Source organism: Megalops cyprinoides, chromosome 4 (assembly GCF_013368585.1).
Source record: "Megalops cyprinoides isolate fMegCyp1 chromosome 4, fMegCyp1.pri, whole genome shotgun sequence".
NCBI lineage: Eukaryota > Metazoa > Chordata > Actinopteri > Elopiformes > Megalopidae > Megalops > Megalops cyprinoides.
The window spans coordinates 28,870,387-28,883,467 of NC_050586.1; positions in this window are offsets into that span (position 1 = coordinate 28,870,387).

Below are 13,081 nucleotides of genomic sequence, written 5' to 3' on the forward strand. Positions count from 1 at the left end.
CAGATGCATGATAGATGTATTGCTTTCGTGAAACTTGTTGTTGCTGCATTCCTCCAGATGATTTATGAGAACTTTCGATTAAATAATTGTATTCCCCCAGAGCATGACTTGCCCCCAGAACTGATCGGTACCTTCACCTTCTGTCATACATTCAAGCTTGTCACGTGGCCTGTCCCTCAATGACTGAGAAGGCAAGACTTTCACATCAGTGTTGTAGTCTGAAATTCCTGAGAGCTGGAGTAAGCAGAGACCTTCAGGGGCACCTCAGCTTACTGTCATGGTGGGGTGGGGGCATCATGGAAGAGAGGAAAAACAAACCTGGTTAGGCAAGTCCAAGCCTGCTGCCGGTTTAGTAATGCTGTGTTTTCCTCATGTAACTTGACATTGGTCTCTTGTTTGGAATCTGAGCAGGTAAGCTTGTCGACAGTTCCCTAAAATCCTCTAATACTCTAAAAAAAAGCCTTTTCTGGTAATTCACTTCATATTTATTTGTACCTTAATGTTCCCGAGGCATATACAGCAACAAAAGCACACGAAAGTATTACTGGTGACTTGATTAAAACAACATATTGAAAGTAAATGGTTATTCCGTAGGAACTTACTTTTTTTTTTTTTTTTTTACATTTGGCTTACCACTGATATGCGTAAAGTTGCATGTCACAAGTACGCTGCCTAGCAGGAATATTCAGCATTTTTTACTGCAAGAAGATTATTACATTCCACGGAGGAGAAAAAAATATGGGTCATCTGCCTGTGCAATTGATGTGGCACTGGGGAACTCTTGGCCACTGCCTATGAAATGAGGAACAAAAAGCAATATTTCTCATTTCCTCTTTTTATCTGTAGTAAATGGGGCCAACCAGGAGAGACAGGCAATTGGACTGAAAAGGTGTTATCAGGGAATATGTTTGCCTTCATTGGCCCCTGTTGGTATGTAGGTTCTGGAGACATGTATGAGAGATGGGCAGGGCGTTGCTGCAGTAAACACCGCTGGTTCCAAGAATCGTGGGGCTGGTCTTTCAGAGGGCTGCACAGCCTTGAGGGCACTAGGCAATCTGTGCAGGCGTGGGGGTGAAGGATGCGGATGGGGGGGCTCAGAGCTCTGTTCCCACTTGTTTCCAACAGCTGTGACCTCTGGCCTAGTTGCCTCCATGCCTGTTTGAAGCTATTCTGGTTGCACTACTGTGAGTGCGCAAAATACGACGCCTCAGACCAGAGCCACAGTTTCAGTGGTGTGTCCTCTTCCAGTGCTGTTGTTTGTCACAGTCTTGTCAGGTTACGTCAAGCAGGTCTTGGTCTTTCTCACTCTCTCTCTTTATCTTTTGCTCAGCTGTTACTCGTCATCATACTGTGTGACGTGAGTAAGCCGGAAAGGTTTGTGTGTGTATGTATCCTCAGGGTGTGTGTCTTGTGTGGCTGTTTATGTATACATGTAAGGTACCCATGTATGTGTATCTGAACGTTGTGTTTGTGTATCTGTGAATGCCTACGTGTCATGTGTGATCTGTGAGTGGTGTCTTGTGTCTAGTTTTAACAGCCTGTGTGAGTGTGTATGAGAGAGAGGCGTGTGTGTGTGTGTGTGTGTGTGAGGGCTGTTTGTGTTGGAGCCCATGTGTTTGTGTGTGTGTGTTTGTGTTACTTGGCTGGAGGGCGGAGCAGATGAGGCTGAAAAGTGAGAGAGTGAAAATAAGCCAAGGAGCAACTGCAACAGTAGCACCTCGCTCAGGACAGGAATGCATTCGTGTCACAAATGAAGAGGACATTTCAGTTGAACACTGCACTTGGGACAGGAATGAAGTGGATATTTCAGTCCAGCTCTGGACTTCATACATAAATGAAGGAAATTAGCTTTTTAATGTAACTCTGCACTGCACTTTGGATAGATATGATGTGGACATTTCATTTCAGCACTGCCCTAGGGAGGAAAAGGAAATCAACGTTTCAATCTAGCAGTGAACTGCATTCAGAACAGGAATGAAGTGGACATTTTGATTCAGCACTGCACTTAGGAGAGGAATAAACTGATGTTTCAGTCCAACGCTGCATTTAGGATGGGAATGAAATGGGGCTCTCTCAGGAGATGGCATTTGTTGTCGTTGCAGCATTGGCCTGGAGGAGGAAGCTATCTAACAGCACCAAACAACATTGTGGGAATCTAATGAATAAATGTGGCATGACTTCAGCTGAGTCAGTCAGCCTTAGTCAGTGAATTTGCATCAGAAGTCCATTTAGTGAGCTTAACATGATACAGAAATGTGTCACGATCTGTCAGATGTGTCTCTTTCAAGTCTGATTTTGTCTCACCAGCTTGTGTAGCCTTTCCCCACTGTATCACTGGAACTAAAGAGACATGCTAAATATGTGCTGCATGATGTTTTAAGCCATCTGTTTGAAAGAGGAAGCAGATCAATATTTTCAGTACCTAATTAATTGAAATTATTTATGTCATCATCATTGTTGGTTTCTGATTTCAGTGTGTATTTGTAGATTTGCTGTAGTCTGACTCCTGTTTGGCTATGGCCAGTTTGTCAGGTGTGGGGGTTGCCAGTCCCAGGAGGACTTAGGGGTATACAATTAGGTTCAGAGCCCCCTCCCACCATCAAATTCATCCTCACATGACAAGCTAGATTTCATCTAGACAGATGAGCCAGCCGGGAGAGTGTGGGAAGTGGCGTACTCACCACAATCACTTGTCTCTGACACTGGGTTCATGACACCCTCCCACTTCTGTGAGCATCTACAACAGGAAGCTCCACTATGACAAGATGCTGGACAATACCTCAGGTACTCCTTCATGAGGTGTATGTAAACCCCTGGCACCATTCTTCCTTAGACTCCAAGCATATTTATCCTCACTCCCCATGACCTGATGTTGTGTCTGCGCTGACAAGTCCTCAAACGTAATCTGATAAGGCGGTGGTTGTGCAGTCCCCTGTCGTAATGCAACGGGAACATTCTTTTCCTGCTTTTTACAAGTAAACTACTGCAGCTGGGCAGATCAGGTTGCCTTAGGTAGAGTTAAATGGGAGGTAATCACCTGCAGTGACAGGAGGTGAGGTGCAGTGCAGTGCACTGCATTCCAGTTGGGAGACAGCTCATGCAAGGATGAGAAGTACTGAGAAATTTACCAGTGCGTGCAGGGACAGACAGAGAGATATACTGCAGACTGGCCTTACTGCCACTGTCACTGGGGGGACGCAGAGAGCGCTTATCCTTTTACATAAGCTGTGTCGCACACGATAAGCTCTTTAGCACGTAAGCAACGCTGATTCTGTCTGAACTCTTTGGAACGAGACCTTGCGTTCCCCCAGTGGCTGGTGGACTTAACTAATGTGTGAACTGTGCGATCGATATAAGCGGGGTGGGGGGTCAAGGGCACCGTTAATTGGGGGGATGCTTCCAGGGAGTTCTGAGTTTTGTAGGTGAAGTCTATTTTTTGAGACCCTATTAGCCTTTGTTTGACCTGTACCTTGAGTTCCCTCTTGACCTGAAAAGCCCTTTGAAGGCAGATCGGTGGCTCATGCTGAATTTGTCAGCAGGCTTTTATGGCTTCTGTGTTTTGCCACATACTGTGGGTCTGTGTGTGGGTATGCTTCTTTGTGCTCCAGGTCCTCTCTCCCTGTCTCCCAATCAGGCCCCAGGCCTAACCACAAACAGAACTCAGCAAAGGCTCGACAGCCCCCAAACCAAAGGTCACCTGGGACCCTTTGTGTATGGTAACTACAACACTCAGGTTGCCTGTCCATACAACATTGACTGAATGAGATGGAATAAAAAAAATAAAACAGCAGAAATTACTCCTTGGTGTGAAAGGAATGTGAGACTTCATCCCCACCCTCCCTCCCTGTCTTACTCTGAATTGGAAACAAACATGTTTGAGTGTCAGTGCCTGTTTGAAAACCTCTCTGCCTCTGATGATTTCACACTGCGGGTTCTTTATTGATAACAGGGTAGTCTACTTGTCTAATGGCCTTGGGATTGGCAGGGAACTGATGGTGATAAACCAGGAGATAAAAAAACATCGCACCACCTTACATGCTAACACATGACCTTTGTCAGAAAAATACAGTTGCATACCATCATGTTTGGTCTTTTACACCACTATTGTTCTCTCCATGGCTCTGTGGTGTAGCCTTGTTCTATTCCTGTCATGTTACTTTGCCATTTTCTAACTCACCAGCAAAGTAAACCATCAGCACCCTAGCAGCCCAGCTCATTGACCCTCTCCCTAGCAGCATGTACTACGCCATTCTGATTAGAAATGCTACGTGGCAATTACACTGTGGATGAAACTTCGGACGCTTTAAGCTAAGGAATCAGGTAGTAAGGAGTCAGGTGGTAAGGCCAGGTAGCTTTGTGGCGTGTGTTCGTCATGCTGTTTTTGCATGTTTGGCACTCTTTGTCAGTTTTAACCAGTGGTATTGTTCATGGTTTTCCAGCAGCTTGCTGTGTAGGGAGAGTTAGCTTTCTTTTAGGCTTAGAGACACGTCAAGGAGGGAGAATACAACTCAGTCCCAGTAGCTGCTGTTTTGCATGACATCTCAGAAGCTACACACGAGCAGACCCTTGGGCTATGGCTATTGTAAATAAACAGAAAAGCTGTTATATGGCAGTTTTACTCAACAGATGTGAGTTGGGCATGATGACTCACAAAGAGAGCGTTTCTACAGAGGCAGAATGGGCAAAAAGCAGTGTGTGTTCCACCCGCCTGCTGTAGCACAGCCAGCGTGCTGTAGCTGTTTCTTTCACCTTGTGGGACAAATGTGTATGGAGCAGTGCTCCACCCCGAGGTCTGTGCGTATTTATGTGAGTTAAACACGCCAGGTCACACCAGGTGCAGGACTGGTTGGACAAGGCAGACCTGATACATAGGCAGCCATGTGAGACTAGTGCAGAGAGAGCCCGGGCTGCAGTTATATAACAGCCTGGCTGCGCTCACTCAAGGTGCTCCTTCTGTCAGCGGGGGCCTGATGAACACCAGCTCCATAAATCCCAGGGGTATATGGGTTCACGGGCATACAGGGGCCTCTGATATACAGCAAACTCGCCCTTGAACAGAAACACACTCCCACGCTAACGGGCCGGGGGGAGGGAGGCGGTAACTGCTATGTCTCCCTGATTAAACTGTGGCTGAGAGTCTCCTCTCACGCAGGATTTCAAGCCTGTTTTTTGAAAATGGAGCTGTAGTGTGTTTGAACATGTAGCGGCTGTAGGGGACTGGCCATTGCATGAAAAGCTGAATCAGCCTGGACTACTTCCAGCCATTCACGATTCAAGATTTCTCCAGGATAGTGACTCAGTTTCATGGTTACTTCACACTAACTGAGAAATGGGTCAGAAAAATTGGGAAACGTCTTTGTTACTTCACTTCCTCTTCAGACTCTGTCTTTCCCTTCTGTCTCTGTGAAATGGTTGTGGTGGAGGGGTCATAGGTCAGCTGTGCTCATGTTACCCTGAGGGGGTTGTACAGCTCTGGTTGTGTGTGCTTCCTGTATGTGTGTTAAAGTGACTCTGTGAGAATGTGTAGTATGTATGTGCGTGTTTGTTTTGTATGTATATGGTACTGTGTGTGTTTTTTGTATATGTATATATGTGTGTTTGTTTTGTATGACTAATTTTATATCTATTTGTGTGAGTATATGTGAGTGTGTGTGTGTGTGTGTGTGTGTGCAGGTAAGCATGTGTGTAAGCATGTGTAAAAACTAGTGAGTGTATGTGTGTGTGTGTGTGTGTGTGTGTGTGTGTGTGTGTGAGAGAGCCTAGGTGTATGTGTGTGTGTGACCTTGTGTCTGTTGTCTGTTGTGTTTGTGAGTGTGGCAGTCTGTGTGTGTGTGTGTGTTATGTTATGTGTATGTGTGTGGAGGTGCGAGCCTGAGTGTGTGTTGTTTTTGTAGGTATTTGTAAGCCTGTGTGTGTGTGTGTGTGGCAGGCTGGTCGGGGGGGGGGGGGGGTGGGATAACAGTAACACTGTTGTTACTCATGCTGACAGTGGGAGCTGGGGAGCAGATGTACCCGGCGCAGCGGACCGCCTGGCCTTTGTTTGTGTTTCCTCATGTGCAGTCGGCCCTGGCCACGTGTGCTTTCCTGTAGCAGGCTGGCCTCCTCCCCAGATTATGGTGTCAGTCCAGCCTCCCTCCTCCCTCTCTCTGTCTTTACTGTAAGGGGCCTGGGGGCAAAAACAAGCCTACCTCTCCAGGGGTTTGCTGTTACAGACTGCAGTCTCCCTCTTCCAAAAACAGCTACCTCTTCTACTGTATGTCCCTCGCTGTTAAATGAGACCAGCTGCGCCTGGGAGAAAAAAAGATAAATTATTGATTCATTTGGATTTTGTTAGATCTTTCCCTGAAGATTCTTTCCTTTTCATGTGTATTACTGTAGGATATTATTGCACTTGTTGAAATGCATTGTAACTTTTTTGTATTCACCACAACATCCAAAAGTAGACAATTTAATCAGTACAAAGTGAGAAGGTCACATTTTGTGCCATTTCAAAAAACAACCAACCACGGGGGAAATTTCAGAGTGCAAAGCTTGTGAGACAATAAATGGCAGACTACAGGTCGCTGTGTATCCTTTATGTGGGCCCTCCTCCTGTGAATGTCTCACCTGGTGACCCTGGGGTAAAAACCGCTCTGTGCAGTAAGAACCAGTAATTCCTCCCCAGTTATCGTACTTGAACATCTCTCATAACGCGAGAACATGGGCTCCCCTTCAGGGGACCTGCCCTGCCCCCAGATTCCAGGACATCCCGCTGCTGCGGCATGCTCAGGTGAGAGAACACGCTGGCGGCGACGTGAGGCAAAGCTGACTAAAGCTGCCCTGACGTCATCACTTCCTTTCTCGCAAAGAGAGCCCTTTTGTTTGGCACGCTAACGCAGGCGCGGGGGGGAAGCACAGAAAACTCCCGTTTTAAGAGCAGCATGCTGCGGCTGTACAATGCAGAGCGTGTGGGCACTGCAACACCGCCACGTTTCTTGTTGTCACCAGGTCTCGTTTTTTTGTCGCTAGGCATTACATCACATGACAATCATTTGTTTCTTTTTACTCAAAGCAGTAAAAAAGAAACACTTTTTGCGCTAGTCATAAGAGAGACTTAATCTTTCCTTAAGATCTACACAAATATAGAAACCCCTTTGTGAATACTGATTGATCCCCATGTTTAATTCCTAAAATTCACCAAATTGCAAGTCTGGCCTGTTCGACCCTTTGAGGGTGCTGACAGTGAGTTTCAGACACTTTTTGTTTCATGAAATCACACTTGATACCAATTTACCCTTCCACAGGGTGCAGAATAGCAGATCTTATTTGGTAACCTTATGATTTTGTTTATCATAACATCATTATTAAGATTATCTTATGATTTTATTGCATAAGCCGTGTTCACCTTAGTAATCTGTTAGTAGAAAGGGCTTGTTTAGTCCACTGCCACAGAAAATGGGGTCTTTTGGTATAGCTGTTTTCTCAGTCATATGCTAAATTATCTTTTTTTCTGCCCTGCTTCAATGCTGGTCAAAACATTGACCTGGGTGAGATTTTATTTGGTTATATTCCAGTCAATTAAAGAAGACATGCACACTTTTTCATTGGTGAACACAACTAGTGTACACTGGTATTAACGATGAAGCACAATCTATAAGACTCAGTGTACAAAGGTCTACATCTTAATTCTAGTACAGGTAGTACTTAATTCTATTACACATTGTGCTGAGTCAGTAGTTAATATGATCATATTGTTGTTTCTCTTACAAGGAAAGAATACACATTTGAACAGTGATTAGAAACTCCCAAGGAGAAAATTAAAAACAGAGATACAGCATTCTCTCAAGGAAAAAAAAAACACAAAACCTGGAATGGAGCTAAAGATGGCTACATTAGTGTTGTTTCAGGTTTTTTTTGGTTTGATTGAAAAAGCAACCCTGAAGATCTCAAAAATTTCTAATCTACTTAAACTTCACAGTTTCACTCCTCCCAGGGACAATTAATGGAATGGGGAGAACAGAGGTGATTTAATCAGATGAAGTGATCAGCACTCCGAAACAAAAGGCCACTCCCTGTTTCGCTCCGACACATAGGGCTCGTCACCCTGGAAGGACACTGCTGCTGTTTTACATTCTGCAAGGTATCAGTAAATGCTCAGGTAAAACACAGCTGCATTAACAAGGTGATTCGCAAGTCATTGGAGGCGTCGGATGTTCAAGATGTGTTTGCTATTTGTTCCACTCAAAGTGTTCATTGCATCGCTGGATTGGACGTTACAACTGTGTTTCCATGCATTGATAATTTAATGATGTCATTACCAGGTCACCCTGAGTCAGCAGAAAACAATGCAACACTGGCCAGTTTATGCAAACAGAATGTATTGATTCAGCAATGAAACTATAACAATGGTGCTCTTTACCATAGTGGGAGAAGTAGAAGAACCAGGGGCTTAGGAAACTATAATTACAGTGGCATGGGGTCAGGGTGATCAAAGAACTATACATTTTTTATGGTTGCTTGGTCTTTAGCAGTGACCACTGTGAAAAAAGACTATGATAGTGAAATGATGAAACACATTTGGTCAGGGAAGACCATTTTTTGATTAAGTATGCAAACACAGCTAGAGTTTTATTACTCCAGGTGACCAGTTAAGGGGCTACCATGTGTCCCCCTGGAACAGACTGATAACCTTTCATGGTGTGGTGTAAACTGTAGAGGATGTTGAATGTTACTATGAACTGAAAAATGGGAAGAGCACTGAATTGATCCAATCAAGGTGCTTTGCTATGGAGAGAAAAGTCTTTTTATTGGCTCAAATGAGTTGGTGGTGGCAGCATAAGGTAGCTAGACCCATTATGGGGTTTTTGAAGCCTTGCTTCCATCACCTAGCAGTATTTTGTCAGATCTTCATTCATATGATAGATTTTTTGGCTTGTTGACAGAAAACAGGCGCTACATGATACACCCTGCCAAATACCACCCCCCCTTCACCCCCCCCCCGCGCCCCCCATTATTCAGCTTTTCGAAAACAGGGACAGGACATTCTGAGGCCTTAAACTCACTGCGCTTCTCAACATCTTGTTTGTCTCCTTGCAGCTTGGTACACCCTTTCACATGTTCCCCTGCAGGTTATAACCGAAACGGCGGGTCTGTTCCCAATGGCACTTGAACACCGGCTGTTGAAAAAGCGATGCCTTTGACCGTTTTAAAGCAACCCAGAAGTCATCAGGTTTGTTTTTACCTGCAGGAGGAATATCAATCACATTGTCAAAATACTGTTCGCAACTTACCTGAGGGCAGAACAAGTAATGTATGCTTGGCAGCATACCGTGCGTAGCGGCCTGGTGGACTGGCCCTGCTCTGTAATGACGTTGATTCCTAGAAACTCCAAGGGGCCAAAAACATGCTACATTTTGATGGAGATGCTCGCACTGAGCCCACATAGAGAACTTTCCAGATCAGATCAGCGTCAATATTCTTCTTGCCTGTGTTATGACTAATGCCATAGCATGTGTATTGGTTACATACCCATGTAAACATGACACACTCAATAAAAGGGCATCAAAAGCTCAACAGAACTATCAATAATGTCAATAGAAGGTCAGGGACGAGGTAATAAAATCGACTATATAGATTCACACTGGGCTGATACATTTATCAAAGGACGAGTCGTCTGTAATGAGCCAAGAACAGGAGAGGCAAAGGCTTCCGCTTGCATTAGGGCTATTTATGGTGCCACGTGAGTTCCGGGTTCCAGCTCTCATCAAATTTCTGCTAATTCGTCCTTTGACTAACACACAACTGTGTTTAACCCAAAGAAGGACTGCAGCCATGACAGCTATGGCTGTGGTGACGTGGTTCCCGCAAGACATGCTGCGCGCAGCTACATCAGCTTAGAAACAAAACAATCAATAGAGCATGGAGCCTTCCGCCTGTTGCTCCGCTAAGGCCTATCGGGTTGCAATGAAAGCACCCCTCAAGTCTGCTGCAGATGTTATTCCTGCTGCTAATATTAGTGCAGGAACTTGATCTCTCGCTCCTGTGGTGGCACGTGAGAACTGGAACCTGTCATAATACGTTGCTGCTTCCTTATTACCCATATATGGTATAAACATTTAAGGGCATCATTTGCTGGTGCTAATGTGCTCACTCTCGAGTAGCCTGTCTGAATGAGCAAATACTACATGCAGTATATCGCGTGCGGTGGCATTTTGAGTACTTTCCAGTGGAGGGATTTTACTAAGTGCTTTCAGGTGGTTCCCCAAAGCCCTGCCTGAAGTCATTAAATCAATTTCACAACTTCAGGGTCCACATCGCCCTCTTGTGGCAGTGTGTTCCACAGCACGTTGAGAGAAAGGAACAAAGAAACCTTGCATTACCACGTTGCATGGCCTCGTAGCCTTTCAGGTTAGCTAGCCCTGATTGAACAGCCACTGCCAGCCATTTGTAAAAAGTGGACATGGTGACATTTTTATCAATATTGTCTTCACTGCTAAATGATTTTTGATATGCTGTGCGGAGGACAGAGTGTGTCTAGACATTGCTGTGGAGATTGGGCCAGAACTGCCCAGAAAATGAGGTTTGCGGTTCCTTTCTGAGGAGGACTCAGAAGCCCTCCTTCCAGACAAGGTTTAGCCAGGGTCAGTATTCATGAATGTTGCATCTTTGGTGTTCCCTGGCCCTCCGGATAATTCTGAGCTCACCTGTGCATTTTCCCCTCTCATCATTAATTATATTAAGTACAATAATTGTACTGTGAGGTGTTGATGTGGGGTCAGAAATCGCTTACCACAGGTGCAGGCTGTGGGTGTCTCCTTAGATGACCCCTCTCACCAGACCAAGGTATCCAGTTCTCTGGAATCCGGCTTTAATGTGTCACACAGTGTGACATGTCTTTGCTCACATCTGAGGAACTACATAGCGCTATCCTCTTTTCTTTTATCTCTGTACATTTTTCCACGGGTGCTGTGTAAAAATATTCAGCTCTTTGTAGTGTAATGGTATTAAGACTATCTCAGATTTTACATTAAATCTGTATTAGATCTGTATCAGTGTATTACATGTGTAGGCAAGTCTGTGTTGGATTGTAGCTCAGTCTGTCCCAAATGTATATTCTGCATGCATTAGATTAGCATTAGATTAAAATCAGATTTGCATTAAACCTGTCTTTGGTCTTAGGTCTTACAGGTTTAGGATTAGGCCTCTCTCTCTCCTTGCTCTGCCTCTCACCATCAGTTCCCTTTTGTCTGCCACTGCATATTGCAGCATCATAATCTTTCTGGCAAGGCCTTCTGTGAACCCTCACCCCCGCCCCCGCCCCCACCCCCACCCCCACCAAAAGCCCCCCCGGCCCCAAAATAAATAAATAAATAAATGGCCACAAAGCAAAGAAAAATCCTCGTGAATAATTGAGGAGCAGTGAAATTGAGTTCCTCTCGAGTTTCCCGCCCTGCATTGTACCCATATTGTGCCTGTATGAGCAGGGTGAATGGCCGGGAAAAGTGACCTGCCCCGGGTTAAACGCTCATTAGCAGCCAGGCGGAAGCAGAGCCCCGCCTTTCAGGAGCGTGGCCTCCCGATGTCCCCCTAGCATCAGCGTAGCCCCCGCAGCACGACCCCGGGACCATGCCGCATCAGAAGCTCATCACGACAGAGAGTGACGGTAACCCATCATTCCGCTTATTCCTTCTTTTATCCATTTTAAAATGTCTGGCTGCAGAGAATAGTCTGCGTATTTATATGGTGCAGCTGATGGGGCATTTTGCATTTTGATTTTGTTGTGGATCTTACAGTGCAGGGGCAATAAAAATACTCAAGAAATTCTGAAGAGAAAAAAAACAACTGCATTCACAATACTTTACAGCAAAACTTATGTTTGATTTCATCTTTCACTTCAATTACTTATCATACATTTCATGTGATTTATGTTATTTCCTGTTGGTTGTGCTTGTAGAGTTTGCCATTCTGTAAATGTGTTGTCTTTACTGTGGTTTGATGTTGGTCAGGAAGTACAGTGTTGAGGAAAGATACAGGCAATTCCAGGTATGCAGTCATCTGAGAATGGAGGTGCTTATAAAAGTTATATTAGCCCTTATGGTAAAACAATTAGCAGAGAGAGATCTACACCGGGCCAGGTTTGTTCAGCTCACTGGGGTGATCTGTATTTAGGATTGGGGGGTGTAATGATAGCCATAGATCTCAATCTCACTGGGTGCTCAGTAACAAAACAGCTCTGGTGTTACAATCCAGTTCCAGACTTTACTCTGTAAACAAGGTCTTTATTGGAATATAGAGATAATGTGGTACATATGTATGGTGTATGTATATGCCTCTCTCTCTCTCTCTCTCTCTCTCTATATATATATATATATATATATATATATATATATATATATATATATATATATATACACACACACACACACACACAGACCACATGTCCTAGATTCCTCACCTCTTAGTGTTGTATACAAATCTATCTTTGCTGCCTTGGGAACACTGTAAGGTTTACGTCTGAAATAAAGTATCATCTTACTTGCTGTCATGCATTTAGGTGTCATTTATGTCCATAATGAATGCCTTATTAGTGGCTGAAAGAATGTTGGAACAAACGAAGCCACTACAGTAACTGTGATGCTCCTCCTTCTTTTTGCCTGCCTTACCTTCCCTTCATGTTTCAGCTGCTCTAAGTTACATTGCATTGCATTACTGGCATTTAACACATGATCTTATCCAGAGTGACTTACATAGTTTACAATTTTTTTCTATGTTACCCATTTATACAGCTGATTATTTCCTGAGGCAATTCTGGGTTTAGTACCTTACCCAGGGATACAACAGCAATGTGCCAGTGGGGAATCGAAATGACAACCTTTCGGTTACAAGTCCTGCTCCTTACCATATACATACAGTTAGTTGTGAATGCAGCTGTAAAATTACTAATGATAAGCATTTGATTGAGGTGTGAAATAATTCCTTGTACTGCAGTGAATTTAAAATAATTTGTTTGGAGGAATTAAGGTGTTCAGTATTACATCAGTAGTTAATGTTAGTCTGCAGTATGTGGGATGTGGGATGAGTTTAGTCAGTATATATTTTTTTT